This window comes from Mobula birostris, chromosome 11 (assembly GCF_030028105.1).
Source record: "Mobula birostris isolate sMobBir1 chromosome 11, sMobBir1.hap1, whole genome shotgun sequence".
NCBI lineage: Eukaryota > Metazoa > Chordata > Chondrichthyes > Myliobatiformes > Myliobatidae > Mobula > Mobula birostris.
Genome location: NC_092380.1, coordinates 26375327 through 26396459, shown reverse-complemented (window position 1 = coordinate 26396459; position 21133 = coordinate 26375327). Strand labels below are relative to the sequence as shown.

At 46.2% G+C, this 21133-nt stretch overlaps 1 protein-coding gene across 4 annotated transcripts in view; it reads left to right on the top strand.

Moving 5' to 3' along the window:
- LOC140204950 (synaptotagmin-A-like) overlaps positions 1 to 21133 on the top strand; it is a 139486-nt gene that overhangs the window by 31120 nt on the left and 87233 nt on the right. Inside the window, exon 1 of one of the 4 annotated variants that reach the window (XM_072271949.1) lies at positions 20038 to 20162. The exons of the other annotated variants lie outside the window; for them this stretch is intronic. The gene's annotated coding sequence lies outside the window, so the exon portion shown is untranslated. Of the gene's footprint in view, positions 1 to 20037; positions 20163 to 21133 lie in introns of those variants that run through there. 4 annotated transcript variants of the gene reach the window in all.

Sequence of the window (21133 nt, the reverse complement as noted above, 5' to 3'; positions counted from 1 at the left end):
AATGGGTCTTTGAAAATCAAATTAAAAAACTGAAAATCTAAAATAAAAATGGAAAATTCTGGAAACACTCATCAAGTCAGGCAGCATCTGTGGAACAGAAACAGTTAATGTTTCAGATCCTAGACCCTTTTTCACCTGCTGAATCTTCCCAGCATTTTCTGTTTTTATGACAGGTGAGGGGAAATCAGTGTACCACACACAACATCCTGGAGGAACTCAGCAGGTCAGGCAGCATCAATGGAAAGGAATAAAAAGTCAACGTTTCGGGCTGAGATCCTTCATCAGGAATGGGAGTCAGTGGTGTGCATCTGCAAAGGACAGGGAGCAGATGGCTCAGGTGTAACGGACATTTAAAAAGTGATGTGTGGTGTAACTAGGGGCCAGTGGGCATCAGTGAGTGATGAGGAATTTGCACCTCGTACAAACTCAGAGTCTGGAATTTCAATCTCCCCGCATTCTCATCAACTTTCCTGCTTCTACGACCCAACCACACACGGTAGTGTAGTGGTTAGTACGACGCCTTACAGTTCAGGCGACCCGGGTTCAATTCTCACCATTGCCTGTAATCCTCTCCCCTGTGACCGCGTGGGTTTCCCCGGGGTGCTCTGGTTTCCTCCCACAGTCCAAAGGCGTACCGATTGGTAGGTTAGTTGGTCATTGTAAATTGTCCCATGATTGGGCTACAAGGATTAAATCAGAGAGCCGGAAGGGCAGCACCTGAGTTTGGGAATGAGCTGGGTCTCTGTATCAGAATCAGGTTTATTATCCCTGCCTTGTATAATGTGAAGTTTGTTGATTTGTAGCAGCGAAACAGAGCAAAGATATCATCTTACTATAAACTACAAAATAAATAAATAGTACAAACACAGGGACAGCGAACTAGTGAACCATTGAGAAATCTGATGGTGGAGGGAAGAAGCTGTTCCTGAATCATGGAGCATGGGATTCCAGACTCCTGTACCTCCTCCCTGATGGTTGTAATGAGAAGCATTGGGAACGTAAAAGCCAGTAGGAACACAGCAAGAAGGACAAACAGCGATGGGATAGTGATTACATTTTTGAAATGTCAATTGTTGAGGGAGAAGGTATGCTCGGGGCTGGACAGTAATGGAGCTGAGAGGCAGCAGAGCTACCAGCTGCACCAGAGTGCCTCCTTAGTCGAACATCTGCAGGAACTGAGGGCAGCTGCATTCCCTCGATCGCACACACAGGACGTGGAAACCTGAGGAGGTTTTTTGGACACCGCTGGAATGAGAAAGCTGAGAGCAGATTTATGGAAGCAATAAGATGTTCGGAGACTTCAGGGAGGAATTGGGAGGCTGGGGATTGGCTGGAAATTTGCAGGGATGAGGTGGTGGAGAAGAGTGTGGAATACTTTCAAGGCTGAGGTAAACATTTGGATTCTGGGAGTGAAGGATTATGGGAAAGGAGCGGGAGAATGAAACCAAAGTCCAGATGTCAGACAGGATTGAGAAGGATCTGTCTGGCCCATTTCTTCTCGTAGTTCTTATACCGCGTTATTGTTTGGGAATAACACACACACAATGCTGGAGGAACTCAGCAGGTCAGGCAGTATCCATGTACGGGAATATGCCGTTGCATTTCAGAATGAGACCCTTCATGAGTCCTGGAAAGGAAAGGGGAAGAAGCCAAAATACAATGGTGGGTGGGGGGAGGGAAGAAGGAGCACAAGCTAGCAGCTGATAGGTGAGACCAGGTGAGGGGGAAGGTGGGTGAGGGAGAGATGAAGTAAGGTGCTGGGAAGTGATAGATAGAAGAGGAAAGGGCTGAAGAAGAAAGAATTTGATAGGAGAGGAGAGTAGATCATGGGAAAAAAGGGAAGGAGATGGGGCACCAGAGGAACGTGATGGACAAGTGAGGAGAAGAGAAAGGGTAAGAGGGGAGCCAAAATGGGGAATGGAAAAAGAGAGAAGGGGCAGGGGTGAAAATTACCAGAAGCTGGAGAAATCGATGTTCGTGCCGTGAGGTTGGAGGCTACCCAGACAGAATAGATGTTGCTCTTCCACCCTGAAAGTGGCAGTAGAAGAGGATATGGATTGACATGTTGGAATGAGAATGGGAAGTAGAATTAAAGTGGGTGGAAGTAGACAAGCTATAGGTAGATATGTCAAAATGGGAATGTGAAGTCAAATGGGAAGTCACCGTGGCAGTAGAGGAGGCCATGGATTGATATTCATTCTCTGTCTATAAATTCTCCTTTTTCAGTAAGAGGGTTAAATTGGCCTCATGAATTTTTTTCCAGTTAGCACACTGGTTATGTGTTTTATACAAATGCAATAGTCTGAGCAAGGCAGGCTCAACCTGCCATGGCCTGACATTTTCCGTGGCATTATCTGTGTTACAAGGAGACAGTGACTGACCTCTGCGGCGCTAGGTTAGATTACAGAACGAATTAGGGGGATGAGTCTCACTGACAGCTGGGCTAACATCATTATACACAAGGAGATCGATTTGTTTTCCACGTAGCACTGATGTAAAGGCTCTGGGGCTAGCGACGGTTAAAAGTAGCAACGGTTGTGATTTGTTGGGATCCTGAGCCTGTCAGGAAGTGCCTCTACACAGTTTTGGGGAGATCTCTCACTGCAAAAAAAAAGATGAGCAAGCTGATAAATTAGTTCATTTGCTCTCAGTGAGGTTTGGGCTATAGATGTGTAACAGCATTGTAGAGGTACAGGACCTGCTGCCTGACTGATTCAGCGGGTCCCCGTGAACAGCAGTGTGCAGGGTTCCAAATCAAACCGTAACGGGACTGCTGGGAGTGAGGGATGTGTGGTATAATTTGTGGCGTTCAGATTGATTACCTATTCCCCATACTCCTGAGGTAGAGGGAGAAAGTATAGACAGATGTGTGTGTGTGTGTGTGTGTGTATGTATGTGTGAGAGACTCTCTGTCTGTGTCTGTCCACACATGCATGTGTGTCAGTGAATTTGTGTGTGTGTGTGTGTGTGTGTGTGTATATATATACGCCAAGTATGCACCTGCGTGTGTATGTATTTCTATATTTGCACACAAATGTGTATAGTGTGTCTGGCTTGTGTTTATTGTTTTATATTTGTGTGAATGTGATTATACAGGAGTCTGCATGCTGACATGTGTAATTGTGGATATACACAAGCAAATCAGATGCAGGCCATACTGAGCTGCCCCAGCTGTGCCTATGTCTGCACCCCTGCACAACAATTGGATGCTTGGACCACGTTCAGGTAAACACCAGCTAACCAGCCACCAAAATACAGGGCGGCACAGGAGCATAGCAGTTAGCACAACACTACAGTGCAGGCAACCCGGGTTCAATTCCCACCACTGCCTCTAAGGAGTTTGTACGTTCTCCCAGTGACTGCGTGGGTTTCCTCCGGGTACTCTGGTTTCTATCCACAGTCCAAAGACCTACCGGTTGGTAGGTTAATTGGTCATTGTAAATTGTCCTGTGATTGGGAGGTTGCTGGGGGCAGTGTATGTTCCTGACATACGGGCAGGGAGCTTCCCTGTCACTCTCTCATCAACCAGATTTCATCATGAAAAGCCACCACACTTGCCCGTATGTTCATCCTTACACCAAGTGTTCATCAGCAGATACTATAAACCTAAGCAGAGGAAGGACCCAGTGGTTGTGTCATCAGCTCTCCTCAACAATGCACCTTACACAGGTTTAGTCAGCTGAAGAACAGACTCACAGAATCACACAGCACACAGCAGGTCATTTGGCCTCTCGCATTCATGCTGACATTTTAGCTATTTCGTCTAACCTCCTCTGATCAGAGGAATAAAACAGAGAGGATCACAGTCCTACGGTACTGAAACAGGCCCTTTAGCCCAACTGGCCCATGCTAACCAACGTCCCATTTGGCCCATTTCCCTCCAAGCCTTTCCTACCCATGGACTGTACTTATAAAATGTTGTTATACCTCTTCCTCTGGCAGCTCATTCCATACACACACCACCTTCTGCATAAAGAAGTTGTCCCTCGGGTCCCTTTTCAAACTTGGCCGTCTCAACTTCAACCTATTCCCTCAGGATTTTGACTCTATTTCCCTGGGAATAAGACTGTATGCATTCTCCCTATCTGTGCCCCTTATGATTGGTTTCCTAAGTCCCAGCCTGCTCAACCTCTCCCTATAAATCGAGCTCTTAAGTCCTAGCAACAGTCTAGTAAATTTTTCCTAATTACGCGAGGTAATGTTGTAAAACTCTGGCTGCACCACACTTGGAATATTAAGTTTAGTTCTCGTCACTGCATTATAGGTAGGATCTAGAAGCTTTAGAGAGAGATTTACCTGGATGCTGACTGGATTAAAGAGCATGTCTAATGAGGATGGATTGAATGAGCTCGGTCTTTTCTCTTTGGAGCAAAGGAGGATGAGAGGTAACCTGATAGAGGTGTACAAGAGACATAGGTTGAGTGGACAGCCAGAGACTTTCTCCCCCAGCGGAAATGGCTTATACAAGGGGCATAATTTTAAGGTGTTGGAGGAAAGTATAGTGGGGGGGGGGGAATGTGAGAGGTAGGTTTTTTACACAGAGAGTGGTGGGTGTGTGGGACACACTACTAGGGTGGTGCTAGAGGCAGATACATTAGGGGCATTTAAGAAGCTCTTAGATAGACATATGGATGATTGAAAAATGGAGGGTTGTATAGGAGGGAGGGGTTAGATCGATCTTATAGGTTTAAAGGTCCTGTACTTTGCTGTAATGTTTGTGTTCTATGAATACATTTTTCTTGCCTTGCAAATTTTCGTATTCTGGTTGTCACTTTGTAAGTAGGATGAAATCTTCCTACTGATTGAGCACTTCAGACGGTGATGGCAGTCTCTCTCTCTCTTAAATCCATCTCCCCAGCTTACTAAACAGTAATTAGGGATTTCTTTTGCTGAAATCAAGGCTTTGAAAGAAGGCTAGCACTGAAATTGTTGGATAATGTGGTAGCAAAGAGCTGGAGCCGGAGTGGGGACGGGAGGGAGAGTTACACACTTACAGCCGTAAGGTGGTAGAAGAGGTTCACCAGAGCCACAAGTGAACACACCGACTGCAAGAACAACATAGGTGGGGGAAAACGTGAAATGAATCCAGAAAATGCTGGAAACATTTATCAGCTTGTGTGCTGTCAGTGGGGAGAGAAACAGAGACAATGGTGGCAGAACTGGGAAAATGAGGAAAAACATGTTAGGTCTTGCTGAAAGGTCTCGACCCGAAATGCCGGCTGCACCTTTTTCTTTAGATGCTGCCTGGCCTGCTGAGTCCCTCCAGCATTTTGCGTGTGCTGCATGTTAGATCCTGACGCTCATGTGTTCCAAAAGTTCTTCAGAAGTCAAGAATGAGACATAAAACATGTTGCTTAGAGTCGTTTTATTAAGTGTTACAAGAGTAGAAAATGAACAAGAAAGAGGAGCCAAGAGAAGAAAAGGTCAAAGGGCAAAGCAGTCATGGTCAAGCGATAACGAAATTCCAGTGATATCAATTAACCTACAAAATATCCTTATTCATGCAGTGTGACACCTGCTGCTGAAAACTAAGATGTTTCTAGAAAAATACAGAATCAACTGTACTGTAATGGAAACTTCATTGAACAATTAAACGTGGGTGATTGTATAAAAATATCAGCAAGAGTAGGAAAGCTAAGTACACGAAAAACACAATCCAACTCAAATATGGGTGAAATTAGGAGGGTGGAGAGGGATGGAGAGATGGGAGGATGTCTATGTAGAAGAGAATTGTCACAATAATAATTAATTTAAAAAACAGTGGTTGGAGATGAGAAGAAGGATGGGAAGGAAGTTATAACCAATTCCATGGGAGTGAGAGATAAGGGGGGGGGTTGGAAAGTAGGGGTCCTGACGAAGGCTCTCAGCCCAAAATGTTGACTCCTTATTCCTGACTGGCTTAGTTCCTCCAATGTCTTGTAAGTGTTACCCTGGATTTCCAGCATCTGCCGATTCTCTTGTGTTTGTGGGTTGGAGAGACCACTGAGGTGAAATGTTGGCTCAGGTTCTCTCTCCGCAGATGCTGGCTGACTTCCCGAGTGTTTCTGGCGCTGTGGTCACTGGTACAGGGCGGGCTTGTTTTCACCGGTGCATCGCAGAGCAGCGGACTCCTTTAAGAAGGGTGTGGGGCTCCTTCTCCACGTCTGTGTGGGAGTCTGGTATTTGCATATCTGTGTGGGAGGCTGTTCTTTGTGTGTGTGCCTGTATTAAATCGGTTTCCATGACTTCAGCGGAACGGAAGATTAAAAGAGATACATCATGGGCAGCTAAACTGATTTTGCACCCTTACCCAATGTCACATTAACCCCTCAGCTCCCACATAGGCTTTAGGCATAACTGAGATTCACCTCCTCTACAGTGACCTTGTAAGCCAGAACGATCATGAGAAGCTCAAGGGTCAAATAAACATGTTGGTGACCCTGTGATTTCTCAGCTCTCATCCACAACTACATCAATCCAACTCTTATATCCACCTGTCCATCTACAGATTCCTTCATTAGCTCTATTCGGGGGAACATGCCCTTTACCTGAAGTTCCCAATATATATCAGACCCTGCCTCACCTGGTGCCCTTTACCCGATGCTCCCAATCTAGATCAGACCCTGCGTCACCTGGCGTCCTTTATCTGAAGTTCCTAATTTAGATCGGACCATGCCACACTGGTTCCTCTGGAACCCTCAATCCTCTGGAACCTCTCCTGATGATGCAAAGATCATCGCCAGAGGCTCAGCAATCTCCTCCCTCACTTCCCACAGTAGCCTGGGGTACATCCCGTCCAGTCCCAGTGACTTATCCAACTTGATGCTTTCCAAAAGCTCCAGCACATCCTCTTCCTTTATACCTACATGCTCAAGCTTTTCAGTCCACTGCAAGTCATCCCTATAATTGCCAAGATCCTTTTCCGTGTTGAATACTGAAGCAAAGTATTCATGAAGTACCTCTGCTATCTCCTCCAGTTCCATACACACTTTTCCACTGTCACACTTGATTGGTTCTATTCTCTCACGTCTTATCCTCTTGCTCTTCACATACTTGTAGAATGCCTTGGGGTTTTCCTTAATCCTGTCCGCCAAGGCCTTCTCATGGTCCCTTCTGGCTCTCCTCATTTCATTCTTAAGCTCCTTCCTGCTAGCCTCATAACCTTCCAGATCTCTAATATTACCTAGTTTTTTGAACCTTTCGTAAGCTCGTCTTTTCTTCTTGACTAGATTTACAACAGCCTTTGTACAACACGGTTCCTGTACCCTACCAACCTTTCCTCGTCTCATTGGAACGTACCTATGCAGAACCCCACACAAATATCCCCTGAACATTTGCCACATTTCTTCTGTACATTTCCCTGAGAACATCTGTTTCCAATTTATGCTTCCAAGTTCCAGCCTGATAGCCTCATATTTCCCCTTACTCCAGTTAAACGTTTCCCTAACTTGTCTGTTCACTCTTTGTTTCAATGTTTCATCCTACATGTGACAAATACATCCAAAGCAACACACACAAAATGCTGGAGGAAATCAGCAGGTCGGGGTCTGTTGAGGTCCTCCAGTAGATTATATGTAATGAACAAACAGTCGACGTTTCAGGCCAAGAACCTTCTTTAGGACTGGAAAGGAAGGGGGAAGACACCAGAATGAAAATGTGGGGGAAGGGGAAGGAGGTCTAGAAAGTGACAGGTGAAGCCAGGCAGATAGGAAAGGTAAAGGGCTGGAGAGGAAGGAATCTGATAAGAGAGGAGAGTGGCCCATAGGAGAAAGGGGAGGTGGAAGGGTGCCAAAGGGAGGTGATAGGCAGGAGAGAAGAGGTAACCTCTTACCTGTCAGCAGGGAATAGAAGAAGATGGCAGGTAGGAAAGATTTTTTTTACCAGAAGGAGAAATCGATGTTCATGCCATCAGGTTGGAGACTATCCAGACAGAATATAAGGTGTTGCTCCACCACCCTGAGGGTGGCTTCATCACGGCACAAGATGGACTGTCAGAAAGGGAATGATTACTGGGAAGTAAACTAATATTTGTCTTATCTTTAACTTTGATAAAACCCTTCTAATTCAGCAATATCCCATCTGTCAGTCTATCCTGGTCCGGCTCACGGGCAGCTCCAGAACCACAAATGTGGTTAACTTCTGTGACATGTAAGTTCCTTGGCTGGGGACGGACAAAGCACCCTGGGCAGGTCAGTGAGTGTCCTATCCTGGAACAAATAAATAGAACACAGCCTCAGTTTGTGACTCAGAGCCACAACATGGAAGGAAGCATCGCTGCCCTTTGAAGTCCCAATTAGTCACCTCTCTTCCTGCTGTCCCCGTCAATGCCAATTTATTCCTTTCTTTCATGTATTAATCTATTTCCCCTTTATTATAATTAGATAAATTCAAGTTGTGTGTTTCAGATCACAACTTACTGGAAAGCTTCACTCTACCACACCCATGGATATTGAAGTCATCAGTGAGAGGATGGTGCAATTAACATATAAAATATTCCATTTTATCAGAGCCACCAGCAGCGGTATTGATCCTCCCCTTACTGGTACTTTTCTGGTGAGTCAGACCAGTGAATACATACACTCCCAGAGGCTAATCTACTAATTTACTTCCAAGGTCTAATGACTTTCAGCCTGACAGCAGTGAGTAAACCTGTGGCAATCAAGGTTCAATTCCCTCTAGGGTCAAGAACCATCCTCCAGCTGGTGTTTGGGATCCAGCCATCTGGGTGTACTCATTTAGAGAGTCCACGTTACAGTTCGGGGGCTCAGGAAGAGGGAGGGATGGAGGTGGGGTGACAGATTGTGTAGGTGGCTGGGTAAAATCAGATCCTATGATCTTGTTACATGGTGGGACAGGTTTGAAGGGTTCACCAACTGTTCCTAGTCTGATTGTTAGTGTATATGTTCAGTGGCTGTATCCCAGAAGGCCCAATCAGGTTCTGTCATTGGGAGGAGGGCGGGGAACTACTGACAGAAGAGTCCACTGCCTTCGTTTTGCATCGCAGGTGCAGCACTACAACCCCCTTGGCCTCCAGTGAGAGTGCCTTCCCAACAGATATTTTAATTCCTGATGAAGGGTCTTGGCCCGAAAGTCATCTCCATAGATGTTGAGTTCTTCCAGCATTTTGTGTGTGTTACTCTGGACTTCTGGCATCTGCAGAATCTCTTGCATTTAAGGTATTTTAATTCTATTTTTTTCTTTGCCTATTTGCATTTTTATACTTTCCCTCATGTACATCTTTTCTCCATCCATTACTTTGTCTTATCGTTCTCTCTCTGTTCTCTTTTTCTCTCCATCTTTCCCATTCTCTGTATCTCTCCCTTCCCTTGACTTTCTCACTCTACCCATTCTCTCTGCTTCCATGTTTACCTTCCTCATTAAGAGACACAACCCTTGGAAAAGATTTCCCACAGCCCCTTTGAAGTTATTGTCTGTGCTCTAAACTGTTTCATCTATCCCAATACACAAGGAATTGTGGGATATCTGTTGCTAGGTAACTTCTACTCCTTGCTTTCAGTGATGCATTGGCAACCTTCACAGGGACGAATTGGATTGCATCCATGAGTTAACTCCTGTGATGCCAGTGACTCAGCAATGTTAACTCTTCTCTGCAGAACTGAATGGTTCCCTCGTCATTTGCTCCCATTCCTTGTACGAGTCTAGTTCAGTGGCCATTAAATGCGGCAAGTTCTGTCACTGGCGACATTCTTCATTGGGGGGGGGGCACTAACAGAAGAGTCCATTGCACTCATTTTGCATCCCAGATGCAGCACTGCAATCCCCTTGGCCTCCAATGAGCCTGCTTTCCCAACAGATATTTTAAATCCTGACGAAGGATCTTGGCCAAAGACCTACCAGGTAGTTTAATTGTCCCAGGAAGGAGATCCCCTCAGCTATACCGAACCTTGGTGGTTAGAACCAGTGTAGTCAGACCCAATCCATTTGAAGCTGTCAGGCCAGAATGAATTCACTGCCCCAACAGGTACTCAGCAACACTGAGGGATATGGGCAAAGGTGGGCAAATGGTGTAGCTTAGATGGGCATCCTTTGGCACATTGGCCTTTATAGATCAAAGTATTGAGTATGACATATTGAAATTGAATAAGACGTATTGAAGTTGAATAAGATGTTGGTGAGGTTTAATCTGGAGTATTCTGTGCAGTTCTGGTCACCTACCCACAGGAAAGATGTCAATATCATTGAAAGAGTACAGAGTAAATTTGCAAGGATTATACCAGGACTTGTAGACCTGACATAGGGAAACGTTTGATAGGTTAAGACTTTATTCCCTGGAGCACAGGAGAGAGTGTGTGTGTGTGTGTGTGCGTGTGTGTGTGTGTGTGCGTGTGTGTGTGTGTGTGTGTGTGCGCGCGCACCCTTAACTCCTGGTGGAGTCATGACAAGATTTTGGTATGCTCATCGTACGGCATACCAAACCTGGGCATCTTGAAACCTGGCGGAGCCCATCCCTCTCCAGGTTTTTTTTTACGAGGTCGAGTTGTTAGCTCCACACTCAACCCAGGCACAGATGGAGAGCGTGCAAGGGGGCCAGCTGGATTCAAACTCGGGACCTCTCTGATGCAACTACGCCACAAGCCTGTTTACAGGATGAAGGGAGGTTTGATAGAGGTATACAAAATTATGAGGGGTATAGGTACAGTAAATGCAAGCAGGCTTTCTTCATTGAGGTTGGGTGAGACTAGAACTAGAGGTCATAGATTAAGGACGAAATATTTAAGGGAACATGAAGGGAAACTTCTTCACTCAGAGGATGGTGCAGGTGTGGAACGAGCTTCCAGTGGAAGTGGTGGATGTGGGTTTAATGTTGACATTTGAGAGGAGTTTAGGTAAGTTTAGATGGAGGGGGTGGGTGGTATGGATGGCTATGTCCATGTGCAGCTCAATGAGATTAGGCAGAATACTAATTAGCCAGGGGGACGACCACGGTAGCATAGCAGTTAACACGATGCTATTACAGCTCTGGCTGTCGGAGTTCAAAGTTCAATTCCCACGCCCTCTGTAAGGAGTCTTTATACATCCACCCGATGTATGGGTTTCCTCCAAAGACATCCTGGGTAGGTTAAATGTCCTGTGACTAGGCTAGAATTAAATAGGGATTGTCGGGAGGTGCTTGGGTGACGTGGCTCAAAGGGCTGGAAGGCCCTACTCCGTGTTGTATCGCTAAATAAAGAATAATAGTTCAGCACAGACTAGATGGACCAAAGAGCCTGATTCTGTGCTGCAGTGCTCTATGACTCTTGGTCAGCAGGGATGAGTTGGGCCAAAGGGCTGGAATCCATGCTAAATGACTCTATGATGCCTAGTCACCAGAGCTGACAACAGGCACCGCGGAGGAGGTGAGGAATGACTTCCCCGTGCCGTCCTTCCAACCGTCCAGTGCAACCACAGGCGCCCCTCACCTCTGGGCAGAACCCGTGGTTAGTTTCTGACCCTGTTCACCCCGATGCTCAGACTGGGACTAGGCTGGACGACCACCGCACCCCACCATCACTGCTCAGCTAGGGATGTCTGGTGGTCCACTTGAAACCCACAGCTCCTCCAGTGTCCCAGCCAAGGGTGGGTGCCCCAGGCCCAGGGCGCAGAACACACTCAAATGCTGTGCAGAGCACCAGTGGAACGGGACTGGTGAGTAATGGACACCTCCCTGCCTTCCTTGCTCGTTGCCTACCCCTTTACTGAACTGCAGATACAGATTAGCTTGATTTGTCACATGTACATCAAAACATCAAAGCATAAAATATGTTGTTTTGCGTCAATAACCAACACAGTCCGAGTATGTGATGGGGGCAGCCCACGAGTGTCGCCATGCTTCTGGCGCCAACGTAGCGTGCCCACAACTTCATAACCCTTCATCAAGGCTCAGCCGGAAACATCAACTCTTTTCTCTTTTCCATAGATGCTGCCTGGCCTGCTGAGTTCCTCCAGAATTTTGTGTGTGTCACTTGGATCTCCAGCATCTGCAGATTTTCTCCTGTTTGTGGTTTTCCAGGGGTGTTGGTAGAGACAGATAAATTAGGCACATTTAAGAGCAAATGAATGATAGAAGAATGCGGAAGGAGAGGGTTAGATTGATCTCAATCCTGCTGAAACGTCGACTGTACTCTTCCATAGATGCTGCCTGACCTGCTGGGTTCCTCCAGCATTTTGTGTATGTTGCTTGGATTTCCAGCATCTGCAGATTTTCTCTTGGAGTAGGTTAAAGGGTCAGCAAAACAGTATGGGCTGAAGGGCCTGTACAGTGGTGAACTGTTCTATGTTTGGTTGACATTAAGCAATGAGGTTAGGGATCTCACCCTCTGCCCTACACTAGATACGGTGCTGGGTGAGAGAGGGTCAGATCAGGAGTTCCACTGTTGATGATGAAGCTCTCAGCTGCCATACACTGTGCTTTCCTGTTGCTGATCCCAGCACAAGGTGCATTGGACGACTCAGACAAATATCCCACACACAGTGAGCAGAGTGCCCAGTTCAGGCTTTGCCAACTAGTGTGAAGATTTGTGACCTGTACCGGAGGAGCAGTCAGTTATCAAAGAGAAGGTGAAGATTTTATTCAGACTACAAATGAGGTTCTCTTGTCCAGTGCTGTCGAGGTATCCACTGTTGAGACTGCATCCAGTTGTAAGTTGGCCGTAAGGCAGATTGGTCTGATAAATCTTACTTGAATGTTTTCTTGGAGTGACAATCGGCTTGTCTGGCAATTCCTGACCCAGCAAGCTGGTTATAATACAGGCCTTGCGCAATTCTAAACGAATTAATTCCATCGTAGATTTCTGTCTCTATTTAGAAACGATGAAGCATAAGAATGTGCAGCAGTGATTCTGGGCAGAAGTAAGTCATCAAAAGAATGAAGATAAATTGAATCTCAAAAGTGCCTTCAGGGAATACAACAAGGCGACAACGTCATTTTCACTGGTCTGCATGAGGATGATTGAAACCAGAATATATTCAATGTGGTCCTGATGGTAGCAGCTCCTGGAGGTGTTGAAACTTTCACAGTAAAGACCAAGTGTGTAGATGGTGCACTGTTAGCCTGACTGAACGTAATCCCTGTTAACCCCCTCCCTTCTGGCAGAATATGTACACATACGTAAAAGGAGTAGCAAATGCTGAACCTCTTACAGACGAGAGAAAATCTGCGGGTGCTGTCAGACATGAGTTCAGTGGGGCAGGAACAAGCTGAAACAATGGGTCTACCTGGATAGGCGGGTTTGTGGGTCTTGGGTTGGAGCAGAAGTGGGAGTCGGGGGTGTGAGAACTATGAGGTTGGTGGTGGAGGATGGGAGATCCGCAGAGTCAGTATGTTGAACCTCTTGTCCAGTTTCACCAGCCCATTGACAAGGAACAGGCCTTATCACCATTTATCAGCTCTCATTATACCGGAAACCAAGGAGGCATGAGAAAGTGCTCAACTGATCTTTGTGGAGGATAATTTATTTTAGGCAACTTTACTTGAGAGCTAAGATCATGATTTTTTTTATAAACATGAGAAAATCTGCAGGTGCTGGAAATCCTAAGCAACACATACAAAACTCTGGAAGAACTCAGCAAGCCAGACAGCATCGATGAAAAAGACTATACAGTCGACATTTTGGGCTGAGACTTCATCAGGACTGGATGAGGGGTCTCGGCCCGAAACATTGCCTGTTCCCTCTTTTCCATCGATGCTACCTGGCCCATTGAGTTCCCCCATGATTTATTTTACATATTGGAGGTGAAGTCAATGAGAAAGCAGAGATGGGATTTGGATTTTAAAAGTTTGGGGTTTTCAGGGACAGGGTGGGGTGGAAGAATTTGGCTCTCCCGTGTTCTGAGAAAGGACGGGAAGAGTTAAGGTGTGGGATTCTTGCAGCTTTGAAATCTGCACCATGCATCCAAGGAGAGGAGCATCCAGAGGGATTTCCACATTACTAGTGGCTGGAGTACTGCATTCTCTCTCTGGCTATCCATCCCACAGGATGATGTTGGTTCCTTTCAGTCAATTAGTGGGGTTTGAAGGATACCCCACTCCTCAGAAAGGAACAGCGTGTGCGTGAGTGGATTTTAGGTGAGCAGAGGGTTGCACAGGTCCAGACCCACCCTCTCGAAATACCCTCCCAGATCCAGTGGCATGGCGGGGTCCAAGACGGCTGGGGGAAGTTCTGTTGCAGTGAATAGCCAGACCAAGCTTTGGTACAAGGGATGCCCTTTCCGCGCTTCACAGCACATGTTTGCTAGATGGCCATTGACCCTACAAGAGGGTTCACCTGCCCTTTGACAGGTCTTGTTTTTTGTCCTACAAGGTGTCTAGCCGCCCTCCTCACCAGGCAAGCCTGGTGGGGGAGCCGATTTAGTCGCCGACCACCTGACCATGTGACAGGTAGTACTGGGTCACATGGTACCAGTAGCACTCAGACGAGTGACCTGACGTGTACTGCATTAGAGAGGGTGCAAAGTGCAAGAAAGGCCCAGACGAGATTTACTAGGATGGTTTCAGGGAGAATCTGCAGCATTGGACTGAAGTGGCACACACAAAATTCTGGAGGAACTCTGCAGGTCAGGGAGCAACTATGGAGATGAATAAACAGTCGATGTTTTGGGCCTTGAATGGAAAGGAAGGGGACAGAAGCAAGAATACAAAAGTGGGGGAGAGGAAGGAATATAAGCTGGCAAGAATTTTATTACGGCTCCTGCACTCCCCCCCGCCCGCCCAACTCCAATCCTGATGGAGGATCTGGACTCCAAAATGTCGACTGTTTATTCCTCTCCATAGATGCTGCCTGACCTGCTGAGTTCCTCCAGCATTTTGTGTGGGCATTGCTCTGGATTTCCAGCATCTGCAGTGCCTCTTGTGTTTAGGATTGGACCAGAGCGAGAAGCTTGGGGTAAAGGAGGTTATGAGGAGGTGGACAAGATCATCACCGGTTTCCACAGGGAAGTTGTTCCTATTAACACCCCGTTTGTGGGATATGAGAAGTAACATAGAAACATAGAAAATAGGTGCAGGAGTAGGCCATTCGGCCCTTCGAGCCTGCACCGCCATTTATTATGATCATGGCTGACCATCCAACTCAGAACCCTGCCCCAGCCTTCTCTCCATACCCCCTGACCCCTGTAGCCACAAGGGCCATATCTAACTCCCTCTTAAATATAGCCAATGAACTGGCCTCAACTGTTTCCTGTGGCAGAGAATTCCACAGATTCACCACTCTCTGTGTGAAGAAGTTTTTCCTAATCTCGGTCCTAAAAGGCTTCCCCTTTATCCTCAAACTGTGGCCCCTTGTTCTGGACTTCCCCAACATCGGGAACAATCTTCCTGCATCTAGCCTGTCCAATTCCTTTAGGATTTTATACGTTTCAATCAGATCCCCCCTCAATCTTCTAAATTCCAACGAGTACAAGCTCAGTTCATCCAGTCTTTCTTCATATGAAAGTCCTGCCATCCCAGGAATCAATCTGGTGAACCTTCTTTGTACTCCCTCTATGGCAAGGATGTCTTTCCTCAGATTAGGAGACCAAAACTGCACACAATACTCCAGGTGTGGTCTCACCAAGGCCTTGTACAACTGCAGTAGTACCTCCCTGCTCCTGTACTCGAATCCTCTCGCTATAAATGCCAGCATACCATTCGCCTTTTTCACCGCCTGCTGTACCTGCATGCCCACTCTCAATGACTGGTGTATAATGACACCCAGGTCTCGTTGCACCTCCCCTTTTCCTAATCGGCCACCATTCAGATAATAATCTGTTTTCCTATTTTTGCCACCAAAGTGGATAACTTCACATTTATCCACATTAAATTGCATCTGCCATGAATTTGCCCACTCACCCAACCTATCCAAGTCACTCTGCATCCTCTTAGCATTCTCCTCACAGCTAACACTGCCACCCAGCTTCGTGTCATCCGCAAACTTGGAGATGCTGCATTTAATTCCCTCATCCAAGTCCTTAATATATATTGTAAACAACTGGGGTCCCAGCACTGAGCCATGCGGTACCCCACTAGTCACCGCCTGCCATTCTGAAAAGGTCCCGTTTATTCCCACTCTTTGCTTCCTGTCTGCTAACCAATTCTCCATCCACATCAATACCTTACCCCCAATACCGTGTGCTTTAAGTTTGCACACTAATCTCCTGTGTGGGACCTTGTCAAAAGCCTTTTGAAAATCCAAATATACCACATCCACTGGTTCTCCCCTATCCACTCTACTAGTTACATCCTCAAAAAATTCTATGAGATTCGTCAGACATGATTTTCCTTTCACAAATCCATGCTGACTTTGTCCGATGATTTCACCGCTTTCCAAATGTGCTGTTATCACATCTTTGATAACTGACTCCAGCAGTTTCCCCACCACCGACGTTAGGCTAACCGGTCTATAATTCCCCGGTTTCTCTCTCCCTCCTTTTTTAAAAAGTGGGGTTACATTAGCCACCCTCCAATCCTCAGGAACTAGTCCAGAATCTAACGAGTTTTGAAAAATTATCACTAATGCATCCACTATTTCTTGGGCTACTTCCTTAAGCACTCTAGGATGCAGACCATCTGGCCCTGGGGATTTATCTGCCTTCAATCCCTTCAATTTACCTAACACCACTTCCCTACTAACATGTATTTCGCTCAGTTCCTCCATCTCACTGGACCCTCTGTCCCCTACTATTTCCGGAAGATTATTTATGTCCTCCTTAGTGAAAACAGAACCAAAGTAATTATTCAATTGGTCCGCCATGTCCTTGCTCCCCATAATCAATTCACCTGTTTCTGTCTGTAGGGGACCTACATTTGTCTTTACCAGTCTTTTCCTTTTTACATATCTATAAAGTAGATTCAAATTGGTGAACAAAAAGTAGAAGAAAGATGTGGAAGTACTAATTTAGAGTGCGTAATGTTAGGTTCACTGACTGTATGTACAATGATAGCAAAGACCATCAGGGCTTTTGAAAGAGAAGTGAAGAGGTACAAGGGGAGATTATTTACTTACACAAGAAATTCTGCAGATGTTGGAAGTTCAGAGTAACACGCACAAAACCCCAACTTCTTATTCTAGCTTCTTCTCCTTTCCTTTCCAGTCCTGATGAAGGGTCTCAGCCTGAAATGTCGATTCTTTATTCCTGCCCATAGATGCTGACCTGCTGAGTTTCTCCAGCATTTTGTGTGTGTGTGTGTGTGTGTTATCCAAGGTTATTTATTTAAACTCCAGAAAAGGCATCAAGGAATGTAACACACAAAAAGTGCTGGAGGGGAAGAGTCTCAGCCTGAAACGCTAACTGTTTACTGTATTCCCCTCCATAGATGCTGACCTGCTGAGGTCCTCCAGCATTTTGTGTGTGTTGCTCTGGATTTCCAGTATCTGCAAAGTCCGTTGCATTAGGAAATGTAGCAGCTTGGATTACTCTACAAAGAGCTGGTATATTATTCAATGGGTCAAATGCCATTCTCCAAGCACTAATGATCCCACGCCCTGCTGGCCCTGCACAAATCAGTAAGGTCCTTTTACAAACACAAGAAAATCTGCAGATACTGGAAATCCAAGCAACACACACAAAATCCTGGAGGAATTCAGTATGTTAGGCAGTATATCAGTGAGACCCAATGTAGATTGGGAGACTGCTTCGCCAAGCATCTATGATCAGCCAGAAAGAGTGGGATCTCCCAGTGGCCACCCAATTTAATTCCACTTCCCATTCCCATTCTGATATGTCTATCCATGGTCTCCTCCACTGTCATGATGAGGTCACACTCAGGGTGGAGGGACAACACCTTATATTCCGTCCAGCAGCCTCCAACCTGATGGCATGTATTGATTTCTTGAACTTCCAGTAATGACACCGCCCCCGCCACCACCTTCACCATTCCCCATCCCCTTTTCCCCATCTCACCATATCTCCTTGCCTGTCCATTGCATCCCTCAGGTGCTCCTCTCCCCTTTTCTTTCTTCCGGCCTTCTGTCCTCTTCTATCAGACTCTCAGATCTATCAAATCTCTTTCACCAATCAACTTTCCAGCTCTTTACTTCATCCCTCGCCCTCCCAGTTTCACCTATCAGCTTGTGTTTCTCTCTCCCCTCCCCCAACCTTTTAAATCTACTCCTCAGCTTTTTTTTCTCCTATCCTGCTGAAGGGTCTCAGCTCGAAACGTCAACTGGACTCTTTTCAATAGATGCTGCCTGGCCTGCTGAGTTCCTCCAGCATTTTGTGTGTGTCACAGGGAGCATCTTTGCCTGGTTTGTAGTTCTCCTTTTAGGTGTTCTCCGTTCTGTTGAATGGGTTTTCAGAATGGATAATGAGGAATCAAAGAGAAAAAAAAAATCTCTTTAATTCCCTATTATCCATTCTGAATGCCTTTCATAATCACCACCTCAGATAGATAATGCCTCCCCACAGCCATGCCTTCCAGCATAGTCATCAAGCACAGAAACTTTGGCTCTAATTCCTTGTCATTGTCACATACATTGGAAAAACTGATTCCCCCAGGATCAGACAAATCTCCATTCATCTGTTGAAATAACTCTTGTACAACCAACCACTCTCCTGCGTGGAATGATTTCCATTCAGATTTTCTCCGTCCCTCCCTCCCTGCCCTCCTTCTCCAACCACTTCTTTCTCCCAAGTTATCATTCCTGGTTTCCTGCTCAAGGCGCAAGCTATCCTGCGATAATGCACATTCCAGAACCGGTCTCCCAAGCAGCACGGTTTGCGTAATACTCACAGGAATGTTCCACTCTGTGTGCTATAGATAGATCGGCATTTCAGAGCATCTCCTCTCCCCTGGGCATGGGGATGGAAACTTGTTTTGGAACTCATTCATCACGTTCAACAATGTCGTGTTGCAATCCACACCCGTGTATTCGGCACCCAATTATCTTCAGTCCCAAGGGAGGAAAGGGCATCACGTGGCATCTCAATTAGCACACAGCAGTGGCTTGCGGCTCTGGTGGCCCCGCGCTCAGTTCTGATCTTCAGAGCTGTCCACGTGGAGTTTGCCTGTTCTCCCTGTGACCTCTTGGGAGCCCTCCCGATGCTCCCATTTCACCTCCCAAGGACCTGCAGGCTGCTGGGTTAATTAGCCGCAGTAAAATTGTGAAACTGAGTGATGGAATTTGAGACATCGATTTTGGAGCGTTTGTAAAACAGAGTGGATTAGGATTGGATTAGCGTAAATGGGTACTTGATGGTCAACACACACTTGATATTTCTGTGCTGTGGCTCCCTATGACTCTGTTGAGCTCCCCTATACAGGCAGACCCCTCACCACAACTCCACCTTTTTTCCATTGAAACTCCTACCACCTTCACCCTGTGGGTCAAAGCCTATGTGTTTGAGTCCAGACCTCTCTTTCTACAACCCCTTTGGGGTCTCCAATGTCCACTTTTGGTTTCTTACCAGGGTGAAAGTAAACTCCTTACTCCCTGGTCAGATTGCTAATGTAGGCAATGTAATCAGTTTGTACTGATTGCCATGGTCCCTTCCTTCCCAGTGCATCATTCCAGCCTTTCTCCTTTCCAGGATCTCTGGTATTGGACCCAAAGCTTGGACATCCAATTTGCTTACCGCACAGAAGGCCATACAGCCTATTGGCTCCATGCTAGTGGTCAGATTACAGTGGTAGCTTATTACCTCCCTGTTGCCCATCAACCAGTCCCACCTCCCCCTCAGTCACCTACAGTCGGGATAATTTACAGAGTGCCAAGTAATCTACAAACAGAGCATGCTTTTGGGATGTGGATGGAAACCCATGCAGTCACAGGGAGAATGTGCGAACTCCACATGAACAGCCCCAGAGGTCAGTATCGAACTGGTGTCTCTGCCATTGTGTTGCACCCTGAGATCTTCCCTAAATCTGTCCACCGCCCGCGCCGCGTTTAAGTGGCTTCTAAAAACCTAACTCATTGACAATGCTCTTGTAATATTCTTATCATGCTGACGATGAACATCTAGCACGAAGACGCCCAGTGTTTCCAGGAAGCTGTAACCAGGAAGTGTCTGGCTCAAGCTAATCTGTGCAATAATTGAAGGAATAAATAGCCCATGTGAGCACAGACCTTCCCGTCTTCCTGCTCTTTCCTGCTAATTACTGCCATTCCTGAGTCGCCCGCGATGTTACAGGGAAGTTACAACGTGCGGAGCCTCATTAAATGGCCTTCTGACTGTTGCTGGGTTGACCGTAAGCAATGGCCCGCGTGTTGGTGAGTGCAGCTCTGATTACCCACAGACCTAGAGTCTGTCAGCATTTTGATATTGCTGTGTATGCTCTAACAAATTCACTGCCATCTTCAATTATCGACATTGGAGGTTTAAAGAGAAAAAGATTAGCTTTATTTGGCACATACTTGAAAGGATCCAAATATACAGTGAAATGCATTGTTTGCGTCAGCAGCCTACGCAGTCCCGAGGATGTGCTGGGGGCAGCCCACAAGTGTTGCCCCGCTTCTGGCACCAACGTAGCATGCCCAAAACTTACTAACCCCAACTGTATGACTTCAGAACATGGGAGGAGACTAGAGGACCCAGAAGAAACCTACATGATCTCAGAGAGAATGTACAAGCTCCTTACAGGAATTGAACCCCAGCCTTTCAGCTGGTGCCGTAAAACGTTAGGCTAACCACCATGCTAACTCGCTGGTTTTAATGTGTGTGGATCTTTAACTCAGAGCGTTTATTGAATGACTGAACGGGGTGCAAGAACAGCCCCAGTTTTCTCTGGGGCGTCGGAGGCTGAGGGGAAACCTTGCAGAAGTTTATGATGTTATGAGAGGCAGTGATAGGGTAGACAGTCAGAATCCTTTTCTCAGGGTAAGAATGTCAAATACCAGAGGGCATAGCTTCAAGATGAGAAGAGGAAAGTTTAAATGAAATTGCAGATTCTTTTTAAAACAGAGAGTAGTGGGTTCCGGGAATGCATTGCCAAGGGACTGATGAAAGTGGATACAATAGCAATGTTTAAGAAGCCTAAAGGCACACATTCAATGATCCAGGAGCAGCTTCCTCCCCTCTGCAACCCGATTTCTAAATGGATATTGAACCCAGAAACACTACCTCCCTACTTTTTAATTTAAATTTTTGCACTACTTATTTAATTTAACTATTTAATATATTCAGTATATACTTACTGTAATTCACATATTATGCATTGCATTGTACTGCTGCTGCATAGACA